This window comes from Canis lupus, chromosome 28, assembly GCF_011100685.1.
Source record: "Canis lupus familiaris isolate Mischka breed German Shepherd chromosome 28, alternate assembly UU_Cfam_GSD_1.0, whole genome shotgun sequence".
Lineage (NCBI taxonomy): Eukaryota > Metazoa > Chordata > Mammalia > Carnivora > Canidae > Canis > Canis lupus.
Window position 1 is genome coordinate 7,723,441 of NC_049249.1, and position 25,406 is coordinate 7,748,846.

Genomic DNA, 25,406 nt, shown 5'->3' on the forward strand with positions numbered 1-25,406 from the left:
TTAAAAAGTGAATGAAGGCTCTGTCTGGGTCTGTGGTTTCTTTAGTCACCATTAAGTCACTGCTTATGGCTTGATAGCCCCAGTCCTTCCAAGACAAGATGAGGAGATTCTTCTTGAGCCTGCTTGAAGGTGGTAATAGACTCACTCCAGCTGGAAGGAACTGCAGACATACTTCAGGACATACATAATTCCACAGTGAATGTACTCTCTCCTCTCCATCCTGCAGCCTGGATGGTAGCACCAGCCTTCACCACCCCACTTCACCTGCTGTCCTCCCACAGCAGCCAGGAAATGCTTTTAAATCTACAAATCAGGGACGCCTGGGTGGCTCAGCGGTTGAGCATCTGCCTTTGGCCCAGGGCGTGATCCTTGGAATCCCGGGATCGAGCCCCGCATCGGGCTCCCTGCATGGAGCCTGCTTCTCTCTCTGCCTCTCTCTCTCTCTCTGTCTTTCATGAATAAATAAATAAAATCTTAAAAAAAAAAATCTACAAATCAGCCTGGATCACACCGCTCCCTCTTAAAACCCTGCCATGGTCCTCTAAATCCTCTCTTCTTCTGACATTTTGGATAAAACCCAAAATTGCTTTTTCTTACCACTCAACCCTCAGCTCAGAAATCACTTCCTCAAAGAGGCCTTCTCTGACCATCCCATCTAATAAATACCCCACACTTGCCTGCCATGATTTTTATCCCAACAATTTGAGGTATGTATTTGCTTGCTCCCTGCTTTCTTGTCTGTCTCCCCCACTGGACTGTAAACCACACGAGGGCAGAGCCTTTGTGAGTCTGCTTCATGGCTTAACTCCTGTGACCAGTAGGGATGTGTGAGGTAATCAATAAACTTTTGTGATTAAATGAATGGTAATTAACTGTCTTGTGCCTTTCCCTGCCCCAGCAATTTTAGCAGTGAGCAAACTGGAGCCCAGGGTGAAGGGCAGGGAGTAGAATGAGCTGTTTAAGTTCACCCCACACTGTCAACTTGGACTAGAACCCCTCTACTGCCTCTCTGTCCCTGGGCTGTCCTGCTAGGGAAATCTCAGGCTCACAAGGATGCCTAATGCCCTCAAGGCGCTCTAAACTGTGAGTGACTTTTGGATGTTCCCACCACCTCAAGGAGACATGATCTGATGTCACATTCCAAGCCCTTGACTTCCCTCTGAACTTGAACCTTTTAGACAAAAGAGGTAAGAGAACAAAACCACTGGATGTCAACATCTAACTTCCTGCCAAATGCCACACGGAATTCAGGTCCGATCTACTTACTCCACCAAATAAGATGATTTTAAAGTCCCTAAAATCTTTTCAAATTAGCTTTTATCAAAATAATACTTGAACACAGTTTAAAAAGTCAAATAATGCTAACAAGGTTATAACTGAAAAAAAAAAAACACACCGTTAGTCTTGTTTAATGCTGAGCCAAGTGGTGTACTATTATGACATCTATTTTCTTGTATAAATTTTTAGTTTCCTGGGGCTAATTACTGCTCATTTCTTTTCATTGTTTAGATTTCTTTGAACCTTTGGCTCAGTCTCCCCATATCCTCCAGTGTACCAACAATGCTGCTTAAAACAGTTTTTCCCATTAGTAAACCTCTCAGCTTGTCTCCCAGTTTCATATTTTTCCAGAGTGGTGCTTCTGGAGGCTTCCTTCTTCTGATTCCTCTCTAGGACTCGTGGTTCTCTAGACCATCTGACCAGGGTGCAGGGAGCCAAGAAAGCTCAGAGAGTAGTGACAGCTGCATCTCCACTCCACCTTGAGTCTTGGTCCATATACCATGTCTGGCCATCGTCTCTTACTTGTCTTCATGAAAGAACGATGCCAGCATTTCACTCTGTATCAAAGAACAAGCATAGGTTGGATGGAGGAAGTGTAATGTTCTATTTGCCTGGGTCCTACCAAAGCTGTGACTTCATGCTGTGATTGAGTGGAATATCTTACACAGAGTTGTGTGAGATGTTGGCTGGTTGTTGCTGAAGTAAATTTTATGGTGCCCCTTGAATTTACTCAGGCCCTCAAGCTTTATGGTAACTCAAAAGATTAATTAGGAGGAAACAGAATTTTCCAAGTATCCCCCAAACGTTCATTCAGAGCCACCTTTGTAAGAGGTCAATGTCATAATTTGAAAGGAGACCAAGGAACTCCCATCCCTGAATGTCAACTCTGCTTAGAAAAGACTGTCTGACTTTCCACCATTATTGCTTTAGCCTCTACTACCTAAGGGTCTGTGGTTGAAACTCAACGTTTCTCTTGGAGGGATCACATTTTAAACCGCGTGTGGGTTTTTACTTTGAGGGAGGTGGGATATATATTAACTCCTTTCCAGACGGCAGGTAGTACAGAGGAACAGAGTAGAGAATGCTCCCACAGGGCTATAGGCCTCCACTGCCCACATGATGGGCCCCCCCATGAGCAGGCTGGCCAGCGAGAACAGTGTGATGGAGTGTGATGGAGCAGTGTGATGGAGGGTGGGGGAACTACTTCTGCAGGAATGGTGGACCCTCAACAGATCTTCATCCCTCACCCAGGTTTCTCACTCCCAAGTCAGATGTGCAATTTTCTAGCTTCCTTCTGTGCCATGACAGCATAAAGTAGACAGCAGAAGGATGGACTCAGGGGCACCTGGGTGGCTCAGTCAGGTGGCTAAGCATCCACCTCTTAATCTCAGCTCAGTTCTTGATCTCAGGGTCATGAGTTTAAGCCCTGCATTGGGATCTTCTCCTTCTTCCCTGCCCATGGCCTGGCCCCCCTGGAAGGGAAGATCCCTAGTTGGAGCTGACTCACACCTGGAAAACTAGGAAGAAAGTCTTACAAGGACGCCAGCACCCCCCTGTGGCACCCTGATAGCACAGGCATCTGCCCTGCTGCCTGCCTCTGTGGCTCGAGTCTCTCCAGTTCTCTTTAGCCACCAGAGCTGACTGCTGGCTGTGTTTCTCCCAACTGTCAGAATTAGCCTGGACAGGAGGGCCAGTCCTCCAACTCAAACTCACCTCCTCTGTAAAGAGGAGAATTCAGGGAAGGTTCATTCAAGATTAGTGCAGTTTGGGTTTTGTGGGACATGACATAGCCTTGGCTCGATGTTGGTGCCATCTTTCCTGTCTCTGTTTTCCTCTCTCTCCCCCTCTTTCCTTCAGTCCCTTCCCTGTCTCCCTCGTTTCTCTGTCTCTCATGTTCTCCATTCACAGCTTTTCTTTCCCCAGTCAAGGAAGCTTCAGAACAATAAGACAAACCTCAATGCTGAAAGGTCTGTGCTGGGAAACTTGGTGTTAGCTCTGCAAATGTGTGCATGTTCATTTTCTGATAACTTCATGTCATGTGGAGGAGGAAGAGTCTTGGGCCATTATTCCTATAAGGATGCAGACTCTGTTTACCCCTCTGCCCCCCTCCCCTCCATGACTGAATGCAGGAGTGTGCTCTGAATTAGCACCATGTGTCTCTGCCCTCCAGGTTCTGTCTGTGACTATAACATTGAGCTTTTCTTAATATTTATTAAAAGCTTAGTTAAACCTAACTGTAAATCAGAGTGACAATATAACCATGCAGAGGAAAACAAAGAACCCATCCAAGGAACTTAGGAACACAGTACTCTTACTGAACACACTTGGTGGGATGTAGGCCAAGGATTACTGAACTGCAGAAACCTTCCCCTTAACTTAGGCAGTTTGTGGTCAGTAGAGATTGTAGTGAAGTAATTCCCAAGCTATTTTGAGTATATTGTAGTAAATGAGTGAATAGACTGGTATTTGGGGGAGTTAGGATTTTATTGTTGGAGAAAGGACATATGACTATGGAATGGGGGAAGGAAAGGAAGTACTTTTCATGTTAGATTAGAATTGCAAGAAATAGTACATTAAAAATAGATGTGTATTTCCTAGTTCTGTTCACTCCAAAGGCCTGGAAGCAATGACACCCCAGTGGCAATGAGCTTGAAGGCTACCAGAACTCCTTGGAGAAATGGCTAATTCCAGGGCTAGAGAAGGAAAACTCTAAGGTGGATCTGGGATGCCTTGTCATGCCAGTAAGTACTCCAAGTAAGGAAGCGTTCAAACCGTCAAAAGATATAGGAGCCATCTTGAAGGAGCTCGTATTGGTTAAGTTTGGGTCAATTGGAACATCAAAAAGAATAGTGAAATCATAGATAATAACATCAAACAAAAGATCAGTGCGTCCATTGAGATATTCTAATAATAATAATAATTTTAAAAGTGTGGGGTGAGATGGGAAAGCTCTTTATTGAATAATGCCATAAAAAATGTAAAAGGAATAATAAAATTAGGAAATGATCATTTTCCAATCACCATTCAATAACTGAAGGAAGTAAAGGCTTATCAGTGGGTGCTCAACTACTGGATGAAACCATTAGGGTATAGGATGTTCACACAGTCTCAAAATATCATCCTGTAAATGTCCACTTAATAGAGGAAAAAAAGTACCTTTGTGTCAAATGATCAAACTTATCTAAAATGAGACAAACAGACCACACGTGTCTTCTGATATAAGGACACAAGGTGATCTCTAGTATTTTTGCCAAACATTTAACTTGAACCTAATCATGAAGAAACAATCACATTTGGGAAGAAATCCAAATTTGAAGGCCATTCTGCAAAAACTTGCCTGAATGCTTAAAAAAAGTCACTATCATGGAAGACAGGAAAAGCTGTTCTCACAACTAAATGCAATGTGTAATTGTAGATGGGATCATTAATATTTTTTAAAAATTATAAAAGGCATTCAGGGGATAATTTGGGAACTCTGAATACGGATCCTACATTAGATAATCGTACCGTATTGATATGAAATTTCCAGAGCGTGATGGTTATATTGTGTTGATGTAGCACACCATTCATGTTCTTTGGAAATAAATGCAGAAGTACTTTGCTGTGAAGTATTGTGATGCCTGCAATGTCCTCCCAAATGACATGGAAGGGGAGAAAGGTATGTATATGAAGAGAATGAAGGAAGAAAGGAGACAATCCAGCACAGATATGATAAAATGTTAACTGAGTTTTCTAGATAAAGAGTATATAGATGTGTGTTGAATTATTTTCTCCACCTTTACTATAGATTTGAGAATTTTCAGAGTAGAAAGTTTGGGGGGAAAGCAAGCTTACTGCTACAAATGCATGGAGTCCCGCTTGACACAGTCCACTTGATCCAGCTGAGCTCATATTTGAGGCTTGGTCATCATTGTCACCTTGGACAGGCATACTTTCTGGGAAGAGAAAAAGAAAAAGGAATTGAACCTTCCAGGAGATCAGTTCCCTCAGATGGACTCATCTCACCTGCCTGGGACCTAGTGGGGGGAGGAGTCTTGCCCCAGGTGACTGAGTCCAGCCTCTGCCCTGCAATGGCTATTTCTGAGGAAATTTAAAATGTTTGAAACTCTAAAACAAGTTCCCATAGATGAGCTCTCCATTAGCCAGAGTGCTGCATCCCCAGCAGGGAATATTCCAGAATTCAAAGCTAAGATCCACGGTAGTGTGTCCTAAACCCACCTCCTCCTCATAATCACCTGAGGGCTTGTTAAATCACCGACTTCTGGGTTCTACCCTCCGTGTTCCTGACACAATCTGAAGGGTGCCCCAGAATCTGTATTTTTAGGAAAATGCCGAGGTGCCTCGAATCTGAAAATGGGAGTTGAAATCTCAGCACAGGTGAGCTTTGAGGAACTTTCCTACTATAGGTGTATCTCTACCTAAAAATAGAGAATAAAAGTAGAGACACACTTAAGAAACTTCTCCTTGATCAATCTGATCATCTGACGGTAAAAATTTCTTCTGATTTAAAGTCTGCACTGTAATACTCCCTACATTGGAGTGAATGAAATACACAGTGTAGGTCTTAAAGTTGGAAAGGTACATTCAGATGTCGCAGATGCTGAGTGTTTGGATCAGGAATGTGGTCTGGGTGACTTCCAGGCACAGCCGGCCTGTGCCAGGCTGGCAGGTTCTCAGCAGGACCCAGCGCCTGTCGCCCCTGGCTTCTGAGAGCTTTGTCTCTGCCATGTGGGAAGGAAACTGTCTAGGTCTAGAAATACAGCAAAGCACTGAATATATCTTGAAAGTGAGCAGTCTGGAACCAGGGATGATTAACACTAAAAGAAATGAGAGATTGTCCTGTTCCCTTCTCTGAGCACATTAGAGCTGAGAGAGCTGAGGTCCCAGCTCTGTCACATGGCTGGGAAGTGTCAGAGATGGGTCTCTAACATGGCTCAGAGTCCAGGGGGCTGCAGGGCACCCCAACAGCCTCTACAGCTCATCCCAGGTTGCTCCACCCCTCTCCTCCATTTTTAGGTGTAAGAAGATAGTAGAAGTCAAGCATTGGGTGAAGTGGAGAATACTGAGAGGGCTAACTCAGAACATTTAAGCCAATTTTTCTGTGGGAAAAATATGCCTAATAAGTCATGCAGTTTCCCCTCTTTTATTTCTTCTTTGGAGCTTTCCCCACAAATTGACACTTGTAGTGTCTGGTTGTCCTTAAAGACAGCCTTGTGATAATGGGGATGGCTTCTTTTGCTATAAGGTTTTGCCTGATTTGAGTGAACTAAAAACTTTTAGTTTAAGGAAAAAAAAAAGAAAGAAATGCATCTGGAAAATCCTTTAAAATTGTTACCTTATAACTCAATTTAAAAATGGATATTTAAAATTAATCAATCAGTTATGTGCTAGGTATTAGGAATAGCAATATAGCAATGAGCAAACTGAAAATCTAAAAGACCTTCCCTGTTGGAAATTATAATTTAGTAGATAAGATATTAGAGGTGAATCCATGTAGTTAATGTAGTTAACTGTCTAAATAAGTATAACTTTAAATGTCAACCATCAAACACAGTCATATGAAAACAATGTTCCATTTAATATGTATTCTTGTTCTTAAACAAGACTGTGGAATTATAAGATACTAGATAAAATTATTGTGTATATTTGCATGTCTGTGTTGCTTTTTAAAAGCTAAAAACACTCTCTGTGTCTGTCATGAATAAATAAATAAAATGTTTTTTAAAAATTAAATAGATAAAAAATAAAAGCTTAAAATAAACGGAAAAAAATGGACTAAGTCTTAAGTTTCTTAGCAATTTCATTTCTCTTAAATGAGGCTTCCAGCATTTAAACAGATTAGGAGTGTTTGCTTTGGGCCAAACTGGTGGGGCAATAGACACTTGTCCTTAGAATTTGGGGGATTCTACTCAGAATCCTTTTGGTTTCCAAGAACATAGACCTACTTGAATATGTTTCAGAAAAAGGGACTTAGTTATGAGAACTCAAAAGGAAAACACAACAAAATCTATGGTAAAGATCCCAACATAGTCACATTTCACTGAGACTAGGATAGGAAACCCCAGAGCCATTAGGAAGAGGGGCTTGTCTCTACAAGGGTCTGTGTCTGTCTCTCTTCGTCTCTAATGGCTTCTTGGCTTTTCTCAGCACATATACTCTCCCTTCCACCTCTCTTTAGCTTTCCTGTGTGGTTTCAGTTTCTCCTTTCTCCCAAATCTCTCCTTGCACATACCATAATGGCTAGCCCTGTGTCCATTCTCCTGGCTTTTCAAACGATAGTGTCACCACCACAGCCACCTGGCAATTTCCTTTGAAAACTCTTAGTTTAAGTTCTCTAGAGCGGAACCTTATTCTCTTGAGCTCAGTAATACAAGGTATAGCTGGTTTATGGATGGGTGCTGACTGGTTCATGGACAGTCATGGACAGGACCATGGTTCATGGTCCTCTCATTGGGCCAAATGTCATTCTTGGTCCTGTTAGTCATGGCCAATGTCAGATGGTATAGAAATGACTGTGAGGGCTATCTTGGAGCCTGTCAAGGCCTGCTGGGAACAGGACTTCTAAAATGACAAATATGTTTAGAAGGCTGTGATCCAAGGCCATTTTTGCTGGCTATAATGGCGGGGGCAGGGGGGTTGTCTCTGGAACCGGAGGGAGAGCACAGCTCTTCTTAAAACTGGAAGTGTTTATGCTTGAGATGAAGCTGAATTCTGTCTAGGCAAGAGATGTGCTTATGTTTACAACATAGAGAACAACACAGTGACTCCTGGTGGCAGACCAAACAAAACCAGAGTAATCTGGGGAAAGTAACTTGTACTCATGGAAACAGTGGCATGGTTCATGCCAAATTCCAAAGCAACCTTCCTGCTAAAGCCATTGGCCACAGGATCCGTATGATGCTGTACCCTTCAAGGATTTAAACTTAGTGAAAACTAAATAAATAAAAGTGTAGGTTTATGCTCTGGTATTTTTGTTAAAAAGAAAGAGAAATGACTGTTGAGGACAGTAGCACTTGTAAATGAGGCAGATTCAGCCAGAAGGCAACTTTCGGGAATGGACACTCTGAAACCGTTTCGGTACTGCGGTAGTATTCCTTCTTACATCAGAATCTTTGAGGACACCCATGGTTATTTCCAAACATAATTTTCAGACTGAACATCTTTTGGAACATCAGTCAGTGGAAGTTTATTGGCAGATTTCTGTTTAGAATGGGATTATGATCGGGATTCATGAAGAGCAGATAGGTTTGGTTTAATCCTTCTAGAGAAGGTGGCTGGGGCCATAGAAGAGCTTAAGAAGCCCACAGTTAAGCCCAGAGTGTTCTTGTCAGAGAGACGTTAGTTGAGAATTATGTCCTGGAAGCCCAAGTGGCTTTCTAAGGAACACTTAGTATTGCAGGAAAACCAGGAAAGCCAATTGAAAGGCTGCTGAGCATTTGATTAGGCGGCGTCCCAGGTGACAGGTTTCATAAAGCCTATAACTGACAAGGCCTGTGCTGGCTGTGAAGGAGGGTGAACAAGGAGTTGAGGGTCCAAACTTTGGGATCAGAGAGGAATTTCTGGAACTGCATGATTTGGGTAAGCCTCAGTTTCCTCATCTGTAACATGCAGCTAATATCTAGTTCTCAGGGTTGTTAGGGGGCTAATATCATGTTATCTGTAAAGTAGAAATGTTCACTATTATTATACAATTCTTATTATCAGAATATTTGTCCATGACCATTGATAAAACACATCACCATGCAATATTTCATTTGGCTTTTGCCATTCGGAACTGCATTTTCTGGCCACAGCAATGAGCAGAAGTTAAGACAGAAGGAAAACACTTCCAATACTTCCTTCGAAGTTACCTCTTCTTTTTGGAATTCACTTTAATCCAGGCTCAAATCTTCTGTGCTGGAGTTGAGGAAGACAAGACTCGAATAAAAGTTCGCATTAGAGTTCTGAATCTCTGGTATAGATTTTTTTTCTTATGAGAAATGTTTTGGTGGAAGGACAGGGATGAGGGGGAGGAAGACATAAGCCTAAAGGAAACAAGTGAATGGAAAGAAGTCAGGGGAACACAGACAAGTCCCCACCCTGCCTTAAGATCAGCATGGCCTAAGCATTTCTCAGAAGGCACTCAGTTACATTCTAGGACCTCTCTCAGAAATTTATAATGTAAACTAGTTCAGAAAAGTTCTGCAGTCAAGAAAATGCTCTTGTTGCTGTTAGGCCAGCGTTCCCGAGTTCATTGCCCACAGAGTTCCTTTTTATTTTTTAACTTTTAAAGATTTTTATTTATTTATTTGAGAGAGAGAGCACAAGCAGGATGAGGGGCAGAGGGAGAGGGAGAAGCAGATTGCCCACTGAACGGGGAGCCGGATGTGGAGCTTGATCCCAGGATCCTGGGATCATGACCTAAACTGAAGGCAGACACTTAATAGACTGAGCCACCCAGGTGCTCTCCCCCACAGAGCTCCTTTTTAGACAAAGATCCTATCAGCCTCCTAAGAAACTATGGAATTCTCCACATCTAATCAAGGAAGGGTACATCCAATCCTAACTTCTGTTTTCTCCCCCTTGACTTATCTAGGTAGCTTAGAGAAGACTGGATTAGACAAATAAGGTAATTATCTTCAAACATGCGGAAAGCTGGCTCTTCAGACAGTGGGATTTAGATTTGCTCTGTATAGCTCCAAAGAACAGAGCAGGGGTCAGTGGCTAGATTCTAGAAAAACCTACAGATACATGCAACAATATGGAAAAATCTTAGAAAATGTTGACCTGAAAAGAGTAAGATGTAGAAGACTACACATAGTGTGATACAGTTTTTACAAACCCAAAATCAAGCCAAATGAAATAATATATTGCTTAAAGCTGTATTTGTATGATACATTAAGAATAATTAAGAATAATTCTTAATGGCCAAAAGATGGAAACAATCCAACTGTCTTTCAGCTGACAAGTGGTTAAATAAGATGTATGTTCATACAATGGAATATTATTTGGTAATAAAAATAAGCAAAGTACTGAAGCAGAGTACATGGGTGAATTCTCAAAACATTATGCTAAATAAAAAGAAGCCGGTCTCAGTGATTCCATTTATATGAAATTAATAAATCCAGAGACACAGAAAATGGATTGCTAGTTGCCTAAGGGCCGGGGTGGGAAGGTTTTGGAAGGAATGGGGAGTGACTGTTAGTGGGTATAGAGCTATTGAAAATGTTTTAAAACCATGGTGATGGTTGCACAAGTCTACAAATATAACAAAACCCATCAAATTGTATACTTTCAATGAATGAACTGTATGGCCTGTGAATTATATCTCAGTAAAGTTGTTATAAAAAGTAGCAGAAAAAAAAAAAAAGTAGCAGAGAGGGCAGCCCAATGGCTCAGTGGTTTAGCACTGCTTTCAGCCTAGGGTGTGATCCTGGGGACCAAGGATCAAGTCTCACATAGGGCTCCCTGCATGGAGCCTGCTTCTCCCTCTGCCTCTCTCTCTCTCTCTCTCTCTCTCTCTCTCTCAGTGTGTCTCGCATGAATGAATAAATAAAAATCTTAAAAAAAAAAAAGGTAGCAGAGAATAATAGACATGAAATTCAGGAAGGTTTTATTGTAAGAGAAGAGGAGGGGTACACAAGAATGGGGTAGAGGAAGAGCCCACAGGTAGCCTGTATGGTGCTGAAAATGTCCTAGCAGTGAGGTATACTCTCTGAGGGGAATTTGCACTTTTTATTTTAAAAAATTGTACTACATAACTTGCATACATGTTGCACATATTTTTGTAGATGTCAAACAATCCATAATAAAAATATAATATAAAATGTACAAAAAGGCATATAGTAAAAGTAGATCTTACTTCCTTTGCTTGCTTGGAGACAGCCACTAGTATCTGTTTTTTCTGTGTCTTTCCAGAAAGTAGGTGTGTTTACAAATGTGACACATGTGTACATATGCAGAAGTGACCACGTGTTCTTTATACTGCTCATACATTGTCGCAGAGAAAAACTTGGAGAGCTTTCAAAACCTGCACATAGAGTAGCCTTTGGTGTTTTGTTTGTTTATTTGTTTTAGATTTTATTTATTTGAGAGGGAGCATGGGTAATACGGAGGAACAGAGGGAGAGGAAGAAACAGACTCCCTGAAACAGACTCCCCACTGAGCAGGGAGCCTGACTGGGGGCTCGATCCCAGGACCCTGGGATCATGACCTGAGCCGAAGGCAGATGCTTAACTGACTGAGCCACCTGGGTGCCCCCAGAGTGGCCTTTGTTGTGTTCCTGGCTGAGATGTGTTCAGTCCTTTTGGGAAACAAGCATGTTCTGAAGTCAAACTGACCCTGGTTAGCCTTGCAGCTGGCACGTTTTTTGCATTCAGGCCTATAAAACAAAAAGGCCACCTCATCTAGAATGGCACCTCTCCATCACCCTGTCTCCCCTCCCCTCCATTATTTTTCTTCCTAGCACTACCTGGCACAATATGTATGCATTTGTTTTGTTGTTTATCATTCATCTCTCCCATTAGAAACCAAGCTGTATGACAGCAGGAACTTTATTCCAATGCCATGTAGGGTGTATTGCAGTAGGCATACAATTAATATTTACTGAATGGTAGAAAGAAAGAAAGAAAGAAAGAAAGAAAGAAAGAAAGAAAGAAAGAAAGAAAGAAAGATGAAAGGACTGAGGAAGGAGAAGGCCTGAATTCGTAGTCCTTCCTATCACTCATCCTCACCTCCCTCCCTCCCGCCCTCCTCCCTCCACTCCCTCCCTCCCTCCTCCTGTCCTGCCTGCCTTCCCTTCCTTCCTCCTTCCGCTCTCTCTCTGCTCTCCTCCCTCCTCCCTCCTCCCTCCCTCCCTCCTCCCTCCCTCCCTCCCTCCTCCCTCCTCCCTCAAGAAGAAAGAAAGAAAGAAAAGAAAAGAAAAGAAAGTCTGGTTTGAAATTCTAGCTCCACCATGTACTAGCTATAAAATCTTAGGCAAGTTACTACATCTCACTTTGCTTTAGGTTTCTCATTAGCACGACAGTATAATAAAATTATAATGAAAAGGATTAAATAGAGACACCTGGGTGGCTCAGTGGTTGAGCGTCTGCCTTCGGCTCAGGGCATGATCCTCAGTCCGGGGATCAAGTCCCACATTGGGCTTCTCGCAAGGAGCCTGCTTCTCCCTTTGCCTGTGTCTCTGCCTCTCTCTCTCTGTGCCTCTCATGAATAAATGAAGAAAATCTTTTAAAAAATTTAAATAAATTTGTACATTGGAAGCACATAGAATAGGGCCTGGCACATAGTAGTGATTCAGTAGCATTCAGTAGTGATGCACCATAAGTTATGTAACTGGTCTTCTATTTAGGATGTTTCCAAATAGAGCTGCATTGCAGAATTACGTATATAATGCCATTTTGCATCCAGGCAAGTCTAGGAGTTGGATGAATTTCTACAAATGGAATTTGTGGCTCCCAAGGGTACATACACTTTTGATTTGGAGAGATAAATGCCAACTTGAAGAGAGCAATAGTGATAAGCAGAACTGACCATAGAGAAGAGGCTGTTCCCTGCGCTTGTCGTGCTTATTCAGTCACTAGGCTTGGGTCTGGCTGTCAGGGATGGGATGACAGCCCTTCTTTCTGCAGGTGGGAGGCTGGGCTGTGTGACCTGCAAGGTCCTTACAGATTCAGAACATAACAGTATGTGCCGTACTATTCTTGGCTAAATGTCAGACATATTTGCAACATGAAAATGTAAACCTTAAAATATTCCGTTTTAGGTCTTATTTTTTAAATGAAAAGCCGTTTTTTAAATTTGCATTATAGTGTTTTAAGGGGACAGGTGGGAGGATTTGTTTTATTTTTTGGAACTTTTTGAAAGTATTTGGTGTAAAAATTTTAAATATGTTCAGTGTACCTTTTAAAAAATGTGTGGTCAATTATTTGAACTTAATCTACACAAATTAAATTTTTATGTAATGATTAGGGTGTGGGGGTGGGTCAAAAAATATTGTGTAACTTATTTTTTTTAACTTTATTGGCTTCTTTTTTCCCCTTGTTGAGTCTAGTCAATAATCCACATTCTACAGCACTCAAATGTCAAAATGTTTCAAAAACATAAAAAAAAATCAAGAAATGAATAGAAGCGTCCTTGTTCTTTGAATTATTTCTGTGTTACCCTGAACTGTAAGTGAACCCTCCTTGCTTATAAAAGAAGCAGCTGTTCATGCAATTGAAACCATGGTTCATTACCAGCTGACCTCGGATTCAGGAGTAAAACTTCCTCTATTTTACTACGACTATTCAGACAGGGACTGGAGATAAACAATAATCAAAATCAGGATGAAACTTGACTGGGAAACCCTCTATGTTCTTTGGCAGAATTATAGCAGCTCTTGGATTGCCAGGAGTGAGGCAATGTGAAATGACCCTCAAGCATTCCCTTGAAATGCAGTGGGTCCAGGCTGCCAGCTCCAAGCAGACAAAGGCTGATTGTAATGACTTCTTAAGCATATACTTATAGAAACATTAATTATCACCAACCCTATTTTAAACATTTATAGAAAGTCGAGATGAAAGGGCCCTTTTATATCCATTTTTATATTCCCCCTTGCGAGAAAGTATGATTACAGAGTGTTGGGTTTTTTTTCTCCTCCCTCTTTGGAATTCTTATTTCTAGGTCTTATTCTTAAAATACTAAGTTTGATTTGAGGCTTATGTGCTCATCAAGTAAGATATTAGAAGATAGGAGGGAAAAGCGATGGCTAAGTGGGTGTGATGATGGAGGGGACATGTGACAGGCTGGGAGGTGTGAGCCCCTTATTCATGGAAATGATCCATTTTTGAAAGGTGGAGTGCCAATTCTGGGCTGAAGTGGCTAAGGTCTACAGCAGTGCTTCTCAGACATTAGAGCTCATCAGAGCTGGGGTAGGGCTGCTTTGACAATGAACCTTATTGGGGTCCCATCTCCAGAGAATTTGATTCAGTATATCTGAGTAGAGTGTTAACTGACACTCCTGCTAATTCAGATGCAAGTGGCTTGTGACCACACTTTGAGAGGAAACTGGCTTGAAGGTTAATTGTTCCCAGCACGTCTCTCAAAAGACCTTCAGTTGCGTGTCTACTTGGCCTCTGTTTATATGCTCTCTTTCTGGAATCCAGCCCTACTGTTTTCCTCCCATATCTCCTCCATGGCATAGTGCATCATATGCTAAAAAGTTGGCTCCAGAAATGGTCTGGGTGTTCTTGGCTGAGGCCATCCATGAAGAATACTTTGACCTCTTGAAGTCTACTTTGACCTCTTGAAGTCAACTCTAGTTCTTTCTAATCATGAAGAAAAGAGGAAAGAGAAAGGGAGATTTCCGGCCAATCTGTTCACGGACAGGGAGTAGATGTCCTCAGCATGTGGAAGGCTGAACTGGGTGTAGTGGGGTAAAGGAAGGACTGGACTTGCCTGGCAGGGTCGACAGTTCAATGGGCACAGCGCAAATATGGGAACCTGTATAAAGAGCCAGGCTGTTTGTTTGAAGAAATCAGGAGGCTGCCTCAAATTCACTGAGCCTACAGAAGATTTGACTGCTCCTGTTTCCCAGTGCACACTCTGTCCCCTCCACCCTTCCTCTCCTGTACTCCAGTCACCAGGCCAAGAGAACACATGGCTCTCAGTACTTCACCTTCTCATCCTCTTCTCTGTGCACACGAACACGAATAACTGGAAATCCCAAACAGGGTGTCAAGAGCCCAGGAGTCAGCCATCCATTGGATCCAGTCTCTCTTCTGTTCAGTTCCACAGTGTCTCAAAAGAGCCACGAGAGAAAACTAGCATAGACCTCTCCCTCCCTCTGCATCCAGCGTCCTGCTGCTGATGTGGGTGTTCCCTCAGATAGAGATCTGTGATGTTCACTCTGAAACAGAGTTCTTGCCCGAGATCACCAAAGTCAGAGGGCTCCCATCTAGGATTGAGAGAGGGGACTATTACTTATTAGGCACCTACTGTGTGCCAGGCATCTTGCATCTGTACCGCATTTACTCCTAACGGTAACCCTGCAGGGTAAGCAGCATTATCTCCAGTTACTAGTGGGGCCCCAGAGACTGGGGTTCTGTGGCTTCACCAAGATCATACGCGTAGGGCTAAAATGTGTGAGGTGAAGAGAGGGTTTTATGCTTTTCTGTTTCTTGTTGCTTTGGTGACTTGTCTGACTCCGAAGCACTTACTGCCACTGCATTTTAAACCCATTTAGGAAGCAGTGTGGTGGAGAGGTTAGGAATTGAGCTCTGGAGGTGGCCTCCTGGGGTTCTGCTACTTGTTAGCTGTGTTCTGTTTTTCTGTGTTCCTGGGATAATGAGAATAATGATGATATACTACTTACTTCTTCGAGTTTCTGACCCTCCAAGAGGGGAATCCTAATGCTGCTTAGCTCACCTCACAGGGTCTGAAGTCCAAGAATGATATCTTTGGACAAATAATTTGTAAGTGATTTCTCTGTCCTCATCTATGTATCCAATATTTATTATGAGTCTATGAGGCTGCTCAGAACCCTAAAGTTTTGTGGGGGTACACATTTTTAAAATCTATTCCTTGAAGGTATTTATTGTCCAAGAATAATAAGAATAATATTACTTAATATCAACTCTGTTCCAGGCATTTTATGTTTATTATCTCACTGAATTGGTACAACGGTTGTAATGAAGTGACTATTATCAGCCTATTTCATATTTTATAAGCCTCCTCAGGGAGGTTAAGTAGCTTGCTCTCCATCCAGGACAGACAGCTGTGGGTCAGTGCCAAAGCCTAGGGTCACACCTGGACTCTAATGCCAATGTCATTGCTCTTGATTGCTGGTCAAGGAGAGGATTATATTTATCTGTGAAAGATCACCCACTAATTGAAGGTGGATATGGAGACATTGCTTCAGCCAGAATGGTCAAAGATGACTTTGTGGGAGGGCACCTGGGTTGCAGTCAGTTAAGCGTCTGCCTCCAGCTCAGGTCATAATCCCAGGGTCCTGGGATTGAGCTCCATGTTGTAGGGCTCCCTGCTCAGTGAGGAGCCTGCTTCTCTCTCCTTCTGCCACTCCCCCCACCCTGTTCATGCTCTCTCTCTCTCTTTCAAATAAATAAATAAATAAATAAATTTTTTTTAAGATGACTTTGTGGAGGGGCGGGATGCAGGAATTTTCTGTAGGCTGAGAGAAGGGGGAAGTATTTCATGGTGGATGGGGGGATCAGTGAGGAAGGTCAAGGAAAAGGTAGACAGTGAGGATGGTCACAAATGCCACCCCTTCCCCTAATCTTCTCCCACAGCTCTTATGAAACTTATGAAACTTATGAAACTCAACAGCAAAGAAACAAACAATCCAATCATGAAATGGGCAAAAGACATGAACAGAAATCTCACAGAGGAAGACATAGACATGGCCAACAAGCACATGAGAAAAAGCTCCACATCACTTGCCATCAGGGAAATACACATCAAAACCACAATGAGATACCACCTCACACCAGTGAGAATGGGGAAAATTAACAAGGCAGGAAACCACATATGCTGGAGAGGATGTGGAGAAAGGGGAACCCTCTTGCACTGTTGGTGGGAATGTGAACTGGTGCAGCCACTCTGGAAAACTGTGTGGAGGTTCCTCAAAGAGTTAAAAATAGACCCAGCAATTGCACTGCTGAGGGTTTACCCCAAAGATACAGATGCAGTGAAACGCCGGGACACCTGCACCCCGATGTTTATAGCAGCAATGTCCACAATAGCCAAACTGTGGAAGGAGCCTCGGTGTCCATCGAAAGATGAATGGATAAAGAAGATGTGGTCTATGTATACAATGGAGTATTACTCAGCCATTAGAAACGACAAATACCCACCATTTGTTTCGATGTGGATGGACTTGGAGGGTATTATGCTGAGTGAAATAAGTCAATCAGAGAAGGACAAACATTATATGGTCTCATTCATTTGGGGAATATAAAAAAATAGTGAAAGGGAATAAAGGGGAAAGGAGAAAAAATGAGTGGGAAATACCAGAAAGGGAGACAGAACATGAGAGACTCCTAACTCTGGGAAACAAACAAGGGGTGGTGGAAAGGGAGGTGGGCGGGGGGTGGGGGTGACTGGGTGACAGGCACTAAGGGGGGCACTTGATGGGATGAGCACTGGGTGTTATGCTATATGTTGGCAAATTGAACACCAATAAAAAATAAATTAATTAATTAAAAAATTTTTTGGAACAGTTAGGAGTATAAATGATATTTTGATATACATGCAGTAATTAGAGTAAGATACAACAGACAATATCATATATAAATCTGTAATTTCGGTTACAAAGTCCCAGGTTCAACATTGACAATTGAAGAAAAAGCTAAATTGCAGGTAGAGATTTGTGAAAAGGAAGATGTGATTATTTCCTGTATAGGCCCAGGACCCCCTGGAGTTCTCCTTACAAGTCCTGGGGAGTGGCAGCAGCCTGGGGCCACAATAAGGTCACTGCTTCCGGGGTTGAAGGAAAAGTTCTTTTGCCATCCTGGCCTAAGCAAGGGCTCCAACTTCTAACTTCTTGGTTTGGTGCCGTCTTTTCTTGGCTTGGCCAAGCTGTGTGAACTTGGGCAGGTTGTTTAACCTCTTTGAGCCTCAGTTTCCCTACTTGTGATTAGATACCAATATGCACCCCTCAGAAATGGAGGCTTGCTATGAGTCCTGGGGCTCCTTTAAAAAGGTGGATAAAACCAGCCATCACCTTGGCTCAGGTTTATCTAAATCTCAAAATCCCTTCCTCCATCTATAATGGATGGCAGGATGGCAGGCTCTTTACATCCATGTTTTCCAGAACCTCATTTTCTTCCTGCTAGCCAGGGTAAACAACACAACCAGGCCAGACCCTGACTTTTCCTACTTTTCCTAGCCTTTTGGGAGCCAAAATTGGCATCTGTTTTCACAGACCCTAAGTTGTCTCAAACTTTTACATACCAGGGGGTGGTCTGGGATCCTATCAGGGGGTCATAAAAGACCACAGCCGGCAAAGATAGAGGATCAGCAGGGTTATCCTTGAACAATTAACCAGAAAAAGGAAGCCACAAAGGGAAGTTTATATGCAGGTGTCCAGGCATTCCAGCAATGTGCCTTAAGATAACCAAGTCCCTGGCCAGGGATGATGGGTGGGGATTCGCTGAATTTGTTGCTTGCTGCATTGGCTTGGCCTGTCCTAATACTGAATGTCTCTTACTATGACTTTTTTCCACAATCTATGGAATGGGATACAGTTAGCTAGTTCACAAGATTGCAGACTGGTTGAGACCATTTGTGAGAGCTGCTGTTCGTGCTGACTGGAGCTGAGATGTCTCTGGGAGGGGATGGGCTGGCCATGCACTCCAAGGAGCTTGCATGAGTTGATGTGCATAGCAATTTAGTTCTTGGTTGAGGGAGGGGGGTGCCGGGTTTCCTTGTCATTGTTACTTCTCCTTAGGAGTGCCTGGAGAAGGAGGAAGATTGGAGGAATTGGTCACTGTCCCCCATCATAGATATGGCCCTCTGTCAGGGAGACTTTTTGAGACTGTGCCAAGCACTGTTGGTTCAGAACCCAGGGGCAAAACGTCACCCTCAGCAGGGAGAGAGGGCTAGGTGCCCCCACCCTCTTTCCAATCTGCTGAGACCAAAGGGCAGCTCTGTAGGTCTAAGGGGACCATCGACAGAGTCCCCACAGAGGGCCATGGGGTGGTGGGGACAGAGCGTGATGCTCCGTAGAGGCAGAAGACCAGGAGCAGAGTCCCTTGGGAATTCTAGAAAATAAGTGTAGGGGGAGGGGCACATGTTCCACAAGGTCTAATTAGATGAGCAGGTGGGGCTGGGGGCTAGTAAGAGTCAACTAGTAATTCAGCATCACCTCATATTCACCACTTCTGCTTGAAGGCTGAGATATAAGAAGTAAAGCCTCGTTTAAAAATAAAAAGAGAGAAAGAAATTCTTCTTCTTTTTCTGAGTCTGGGACATAATGAAGTATTACACACATAACTGCTTACTAACAATGTTGTGACTGTTCAGATGTTGCTCTTCCATCTGTGTAGGAGACAGGTTAACAGGGTCAACTGGCCACTGCTAAGCTAAGATTCAGACAGGTTCTTCTGGTCCCCGAGCTCATACTCTTTATTCTAAGATAGCTTTTCCCTAAATTTATCTTTGATAAGAAGACACTTTTCTTTACTAAATGAAACAGAACTATCATATGCCCCAGAAATTCTACTCGTAGGTATATACCAAAAAGAATCAAAGACCAATGACCAAACAAAAATGTGTACACAAATTGTTTGTGGCAGCACTGTTCACAATAGCCAAATTGTGGAAATAACCCAAACATCCACAAACTGATAAATGAATAAGCAAAATGTGGTCTATCCACACGACGGAATATTATTCAGTCATAAAGAGGAATGAAGCACTGATACATGGTGAGACATGGATGAACCTTGAAAACATGATGTTAAATTAAAGAAGCCAGTCACAAAAGCCCACACATTATATGATTATATGATTCCAAATATACGCTACATCCAGAATAGGCACATCCATAGGGTCAAAAGGCAGGTTAGTGGCATAATATCCTCTAAGTCATATCATATCACAAACGGCACAATCTCATTCTTTCAATGGCTGTGTAATACTCCATTGCATACATATACCACATATTCCTTATCCATTTGTCTATCGATGAACTCATAAGCTGCCTCCGTATCTTGGCTATTGTAAATAATGCTGCAATAAATATAGAAGTGCATCTTTTCGAATTAGTGTTTTCATTTTCTTTGGGTAAATACCCAGGAGTGGAATTATTGGATTATGTGCAAACAAAAAGCAGAATCAGACCTATAAATACAGAGAACAAGCTGATGGCTGCCAGAGTGGGGAAGAAGGTAGGAGGATGGGCAAAATGAGTGAAGAGGAGTGGGAGATACAGGCTTCCAGTTATGGAATGAGTAAGTCATGGGAATAAAAGATATGGCATAAGGAACATAGTCAATGGTATTGTAGTAAGTAGTGTATGGGTGACAGTGGCTACGCTAGTGAGCATAGAATAATGCATAGACTTGTGGAATCACTGTGTTGTATACCTGAAACTAATGTAACATTGTGTGTTAACTATACTCAAAAAAAAAAAAAAAAAAAGGCAGATTAGTTGTTGCCAGTGGCTGGGAGGTGGAGGATGGGAAGTGACTGCTAGTGGGTACAGGGTTTTTTGGGGGCTGACTGCTAGGGGGTACAGGGTTTCTTTTGGGCATGATGAAAATATTCTGGATTAGACAACAGTGATAACTGCACACAGTACTATGCCACAGAATCACATGCTTTAAAATGGTTAACGCGGTGAATTGTTATGTTTATTTTACCGCAATTAAAAAGAGAAGAAAACAACAAGGAGCAAAGATTTAAATAGAAAATATTAGGCACATTTCAAGTGCTTTTTTCCCTTAGCAACCTATTTTCTCAATATTTAGTACAATAATATCTCACTCATCTTGGAACTGGTTAGGCAACCTCACCTCAGCAGGGCGCTGTTGGGAATTGGGAAGAGAACATGGCTTTGAGGGCCTCCTTTAGTGCCCATGAGAGGAAAAGCTGGAGGGCCAGCTGGAGCCAAGTCCATTTGTGTAGTGCATGCTGGGGTCATGAAGATTCTCAGAGTTATCAAGACAAGGGTAATTCCACTCTGGGTCTCTAGAATACCACTTTAGGCCTCTTGGTTTGCTTTCTGCCTTGTTATGTAGCAAGTCATGCATTCCTTGATTCATTCCTGAGAACTTGGAAGATTTTAAAGGAGTTTCAGGAACAGACCCAATTTCATGATATAGACTCATGTTCTCCAAAATACCTGTTTAAGATATAAGTCTGAACTTAGGATGAAGTGTTGAAAGACAAGGGATCCACCTAACAGCTATAATCACCCATATGACAATGGCCTTCAGGTTTTTCAACTGTGGCCATTATGAAAGTCAAATATGATAATGTGTGAAAAAGCATTTTATGAATGAAGAGTTTCTATACAAATGCTAGCCACTAATTACCGTGCTAGCTGCAAGAATTCCCTGTGCTAGCTACTAATAACAACTAACATGTCCTACACATATGCATCACGTACTAGGCTGGCATGTGACATGATGTCCCTGAACATATAGGAGATAAGTTATATTTTAGTCCAAACTGACACATGAAGAAGCTGAGGGAGAGAGATGGTGAATAACTTATCTAAGTCCAAGGTCCCAGAGCCAGGCAATTATGGAGACAATGGGTGACCCCAGCAGGCTGGCAACAGTCTACCAGCACTGCCTCTTGTGTATAGTACGTCTCATTCTTCATATAATGACAAGGAATAAATCAAGTGGAACTGATGGATGTAATCAACACTTTTTAAGTGAGAATCCTTGGATGAAATGATACCCACAACCACTGGAGCCAGCTCAAAGTTGGTTGTTAGTGTCTCTTTATAAACTCCACATCCCATGTCATTTATTGCAGTAGCTTAAAAGCAACCACAGTAGGAGTATTTACACTAGGGACATTAGCAAATGCTTCCAATCAGGACTTTCTTCTTTTCTTTCTCCTCTCCGCTCCCTGGCCCCACCTTCTCCCTCCTTCTCCTCCTTCTTCTTTAGAGAGCCTGTTAAACATTTATCAGCATACTGCTGGCTGCAATAGTTCCTTCCTTCCTTCCTTCATTCCTTCCTTCCTTCCTCCTTCCTTCCTTCCTTCCTTTTGAGAGAGAGAGAGAGAGATAAAGGCTGGGGAGGAGTAGAGGGAGAGGGAGAGGGAATCCTAAGAGGCTGCACGTCCTGCATGGAGCCTGATGTGGGGCTCGATCTCACTGTGACCTGAGCTGAAATCCATAGTCAGATGCTTAACTGACTGAGCCACTCAGGCCCTCTGCAATAATTTCAATTAGCAGCAGATAGAATTAATAATTGTATCTGACAATGATAATAAAAACACTTTTCCTTTATTTGCAAACTTGCAAATACAGAAGGACTCCTCTTGGTGAGAGTCAATTTTAGAAGAATCAGGAAGATCCTAACATACCAACCTGAGAGCAGCCCCTGGATTTGCGCTTTTCCTGGGCTGCTGCTGTGATCTCTGAACAAGACACCGGACATGCATGTATCCTAAGTTGTGTTGTCTCGTCCTTTGAACAAGGTATGTAGTATGTGCTATCCTTGTCTGAGTTTTAAGCCAAAGGAAACAGAGCCTTAGAGAAGTAACTTGCCTGAGCTAGAAAGTGGCAGAGCCAGGATTGGAGTCTAGAGCTCACCCTCTCAACCATCAGGCTTTATGACTTCGGTATCTTTGTTTTCACCATATCCCTTAAGTACTACTGTTGAGGATCTTCTTCAATATCCTGGCAAAAACTTAAGGCAATCAGAAAAGCCACCAAAGCCAAACCATGTCAGTGATTTGCTCACAGATTTAAAAATCCACCGTATCTTCAGGCTTGTCCCAAGATGCCAGGGACTCCTTATGTACCTGGTACTGAAAGAAAGAGCTGGCCCAGAGCAGGAAAAAACCAGGACTAATGACTCTTGGATAATAAATTTATCACCTATATTTTGAGTACCTATATGTGTCAGGCATTGTTAATTCAGAGTATTGAGGACACAGTAAAATCAAAGCAGTCAAGTCTTTGCACTGAATGGAGCTTATCCCCTACAACAACAATAACTAACATTTACTGAGTGCTCGCTGCGTACCAGCACTCCCCTAAGCATTTTTTTTCCTCCTAAGCATACTCACTATTTCACCTAGTCTTTGAAGTAAGATACTGAGCCAAGAGCATGACCAGTTGGTAGTGTTGGCAAGTTACTTGAGCACAGTGGTCATTTCCCAGGTGTAAAATGGGGATATCATTATAACTACTTCAATGCTTGTTTGAGAATGAAATGAAATGATAACATGTTTAAAAGTGCTTATAGCATAGTCTTTTGTACATGATCAATCATTTGTGCTAGCTTTCATTGTTTAATAACTTTATAAGATAAATATGATTAATTTTTTTATTTCATTAAATTATTCAATGTATTTAAACTAAAAAAAGAAAAAGAAAAATGTTTCACCTATTTCTTCACCCCTCACCCCCCACCTGTGGCAATCACTAATCTGTTCTCTATATCTATGAGCTTGGTTTATTTTATTTTATTTTTTAGATTCCACATACAAGTGAGATCATACAGTATTTGCCTTTCTCTGTCTGACTTATTTCACTTAGAATCAGATCTTTGAGGTCATCCATGTTGCAAATGGCAAGATTTCATTCTTTTATGGCTGAGTAATATTCCACCATATAGATATTGGAGTCCATTCATCTATCAATGAGCACTTAGGTTGTTTCCACATCTTGACTTCTGTAAATAATGCTGCAATGAACATGGGGGTGCAGTATCTTTTTGAGTTAGTGTTTTCATTTTCTTCAGATAAATACCCAGAAGTGGAATTGCTAGATTATATGATAATTCTATTTTTAATTTCCTTCATACTGTTTTCCATAGTGGCTGTACCAGTTTGCATTCAAACCAACAGTGCATTCTCCACATCCTCAACAACACTTGCTATTTCTAGTCTTTTTGATAATATCCATTCTAACAGGTGTGAGGTAATATCTCATTATGGTTTTGGCTTGCATTTCCCTGATTAGTGATGTCAAGCATCTTTTCATATACCTGATGGCCATCTATATGTTTTCTTGGGGAAAATGTCTATTCAAACCTTTAGCCATTTACCTAATCAGATTTTTTATATGTTCTTTATACGTTTTGGATATTAGTCCCTTATCAGATATATGATATGCAAGTATTTTCTCCCATTGAGTAGGTTACCTTTTCATGTTGATGATTTATTTCCTTTGTCGTGCAGAGGCTTTTTAGTATGATGTAGTTCCAGTTGTTTATTTTTGCTTTTGTTGCTTAGAAACTATGTTTAATGCCATTTCACAGATGTGGAAATTAAGGCTCAAGTCTCACAATTAACACTGAACACCTAGCTACACTGTCCTTGGAATATCAGAATGAGGAGCACAGAAGGATCAGCTGGAACAGTCTGGGTGCCTCTTGCTGAGCTGGAAGAGAAAAGAGGGGAAAGAGGAAGTCACAGGCAGAGAGAAAAGTCTTCTGAAGACTTACAGAATGTAAGATGAGGCAGTTTGGGCACCAACTGCCTAGCATGAGTGATCTCAGAAAGGCCAGCTGTGGCGGGGGGGATCCCTGGGTGGCTTAGTGGTTTAGCGCCTGCCTTCAGCCCAGGGCATGATCCTGGAGACCCGGGATCGAGTCCCATGCCAGGCTCCCTGCATGGAGCCTGCTTCTCCCTCCTCCTGTGTCTCTGCCATTCTCTCTCTCTCTCTGTCTCTCATGAAAAAATAAAATCTTAAAAAATGAAAAAAAAAAAAAAGGCCAGCCTCTCTAATTGGCTGAGCTCTGTGCTGCTTCGTTTGGAAAACCATTTTACACTGCTCCCGGTCCCCCCACCTCCCTTCCCATCCCCACTGTCCCCTGCCAGCCTGACTAGGTTGCCCCCACCACAAATCCCACATTCCTACAGCTTCATAAGGCTATCCCTTTCATAGCAGATGCACACACCGTACTATGATTATCTATTTGGGTCTCTATATGCCTTTGGAGGCCAGGAATGCGAAGTCATCTCTCTAGTCCCAGCACCCAGCACTCCTGGTAAGGGCTCAGTAGATGTCAGTTAATTCGGACAGAAGATGCTTTTATGATCAGGAAGAGAGTAAAAGTCTGATCTTTTACCTCTAGGAGAAGTTTGGAAGCATATACACCTATTTACACAAGGGACTAGAGCATCATGGCTTTTCCCTGCTAATATCTAAAGGATGTTAGTAGGATCTCATATTTCTGCATCATACAAAGAAAATTGTTATAGAGTTTAAGTCCTTTGAACAAGGTGTCCGAGTTGCTCAGTGTCCTGGAAACATCACGGAGCCCAAATGGACTGCCTGTTGCCTGAATGTACCATGATTTTTCTAACCTTCACAGAGCCCTTACATTGTTTCCATTTTGACCCTTCCAAGCAATGCCTCCGAGGTCATTTCTGAACCTATAGCCTTGCACTCTAGCGAAGTGCATTCCTAGAGGGGAATTGCGGGGTCAAAGGCATTCTCATAAAGGTTCTATTTT

At 42.3% G+C, this 25,406-nt stretch overlaps 2 long non-coding RNA genes and 1 pseudogene across 2 annotated transcripts in view; 2 read left to right on the forward strand and 1 right to left on the reverse strand.

Moving 5' to 3' along the window:
- The first annotated feature begins 924 nt into the window (after window positions 1-924).
- On the forward strand, window positions 925-24,460 carry LOC111093067. The gene is made up of 3 exons (XR_005380432.1): window positions 925-1,187; window positions 22,247-22,416; window positions 24,207-24,460. It is a non-coding gene; the product is annotated as an uncharacterized LOC111093067 (long non-coding RNA).
- The window catches only part of LOC102155351, a 56,030-nt gene continuing 32,026 nt past the window's right edge, over window positions 1,403-25,406 (reverse strand). The window contains exons 4-7 of the long non-coding RNA XR_005380430.1: window positions 24,090-24,328; window positions 14,915-15,193; window positions 5,113-5,213; window positions 1,403-1,835 (exon numbers count right to left, since the gene is read on the reverse strand). This is a non-coding gene — a long non-coding RNA (uncharacterized LOC102155351). The remainder of the gene's footprint in view (window positions 1,836-5,112; window positions 5,214-14,914; window positions 15,194-24,089; window positions 24,329-25,406) is intronic.
- On the forward strand, window positions 7,854-8,370 carry LOC106557951 (annotated as a pseudogene).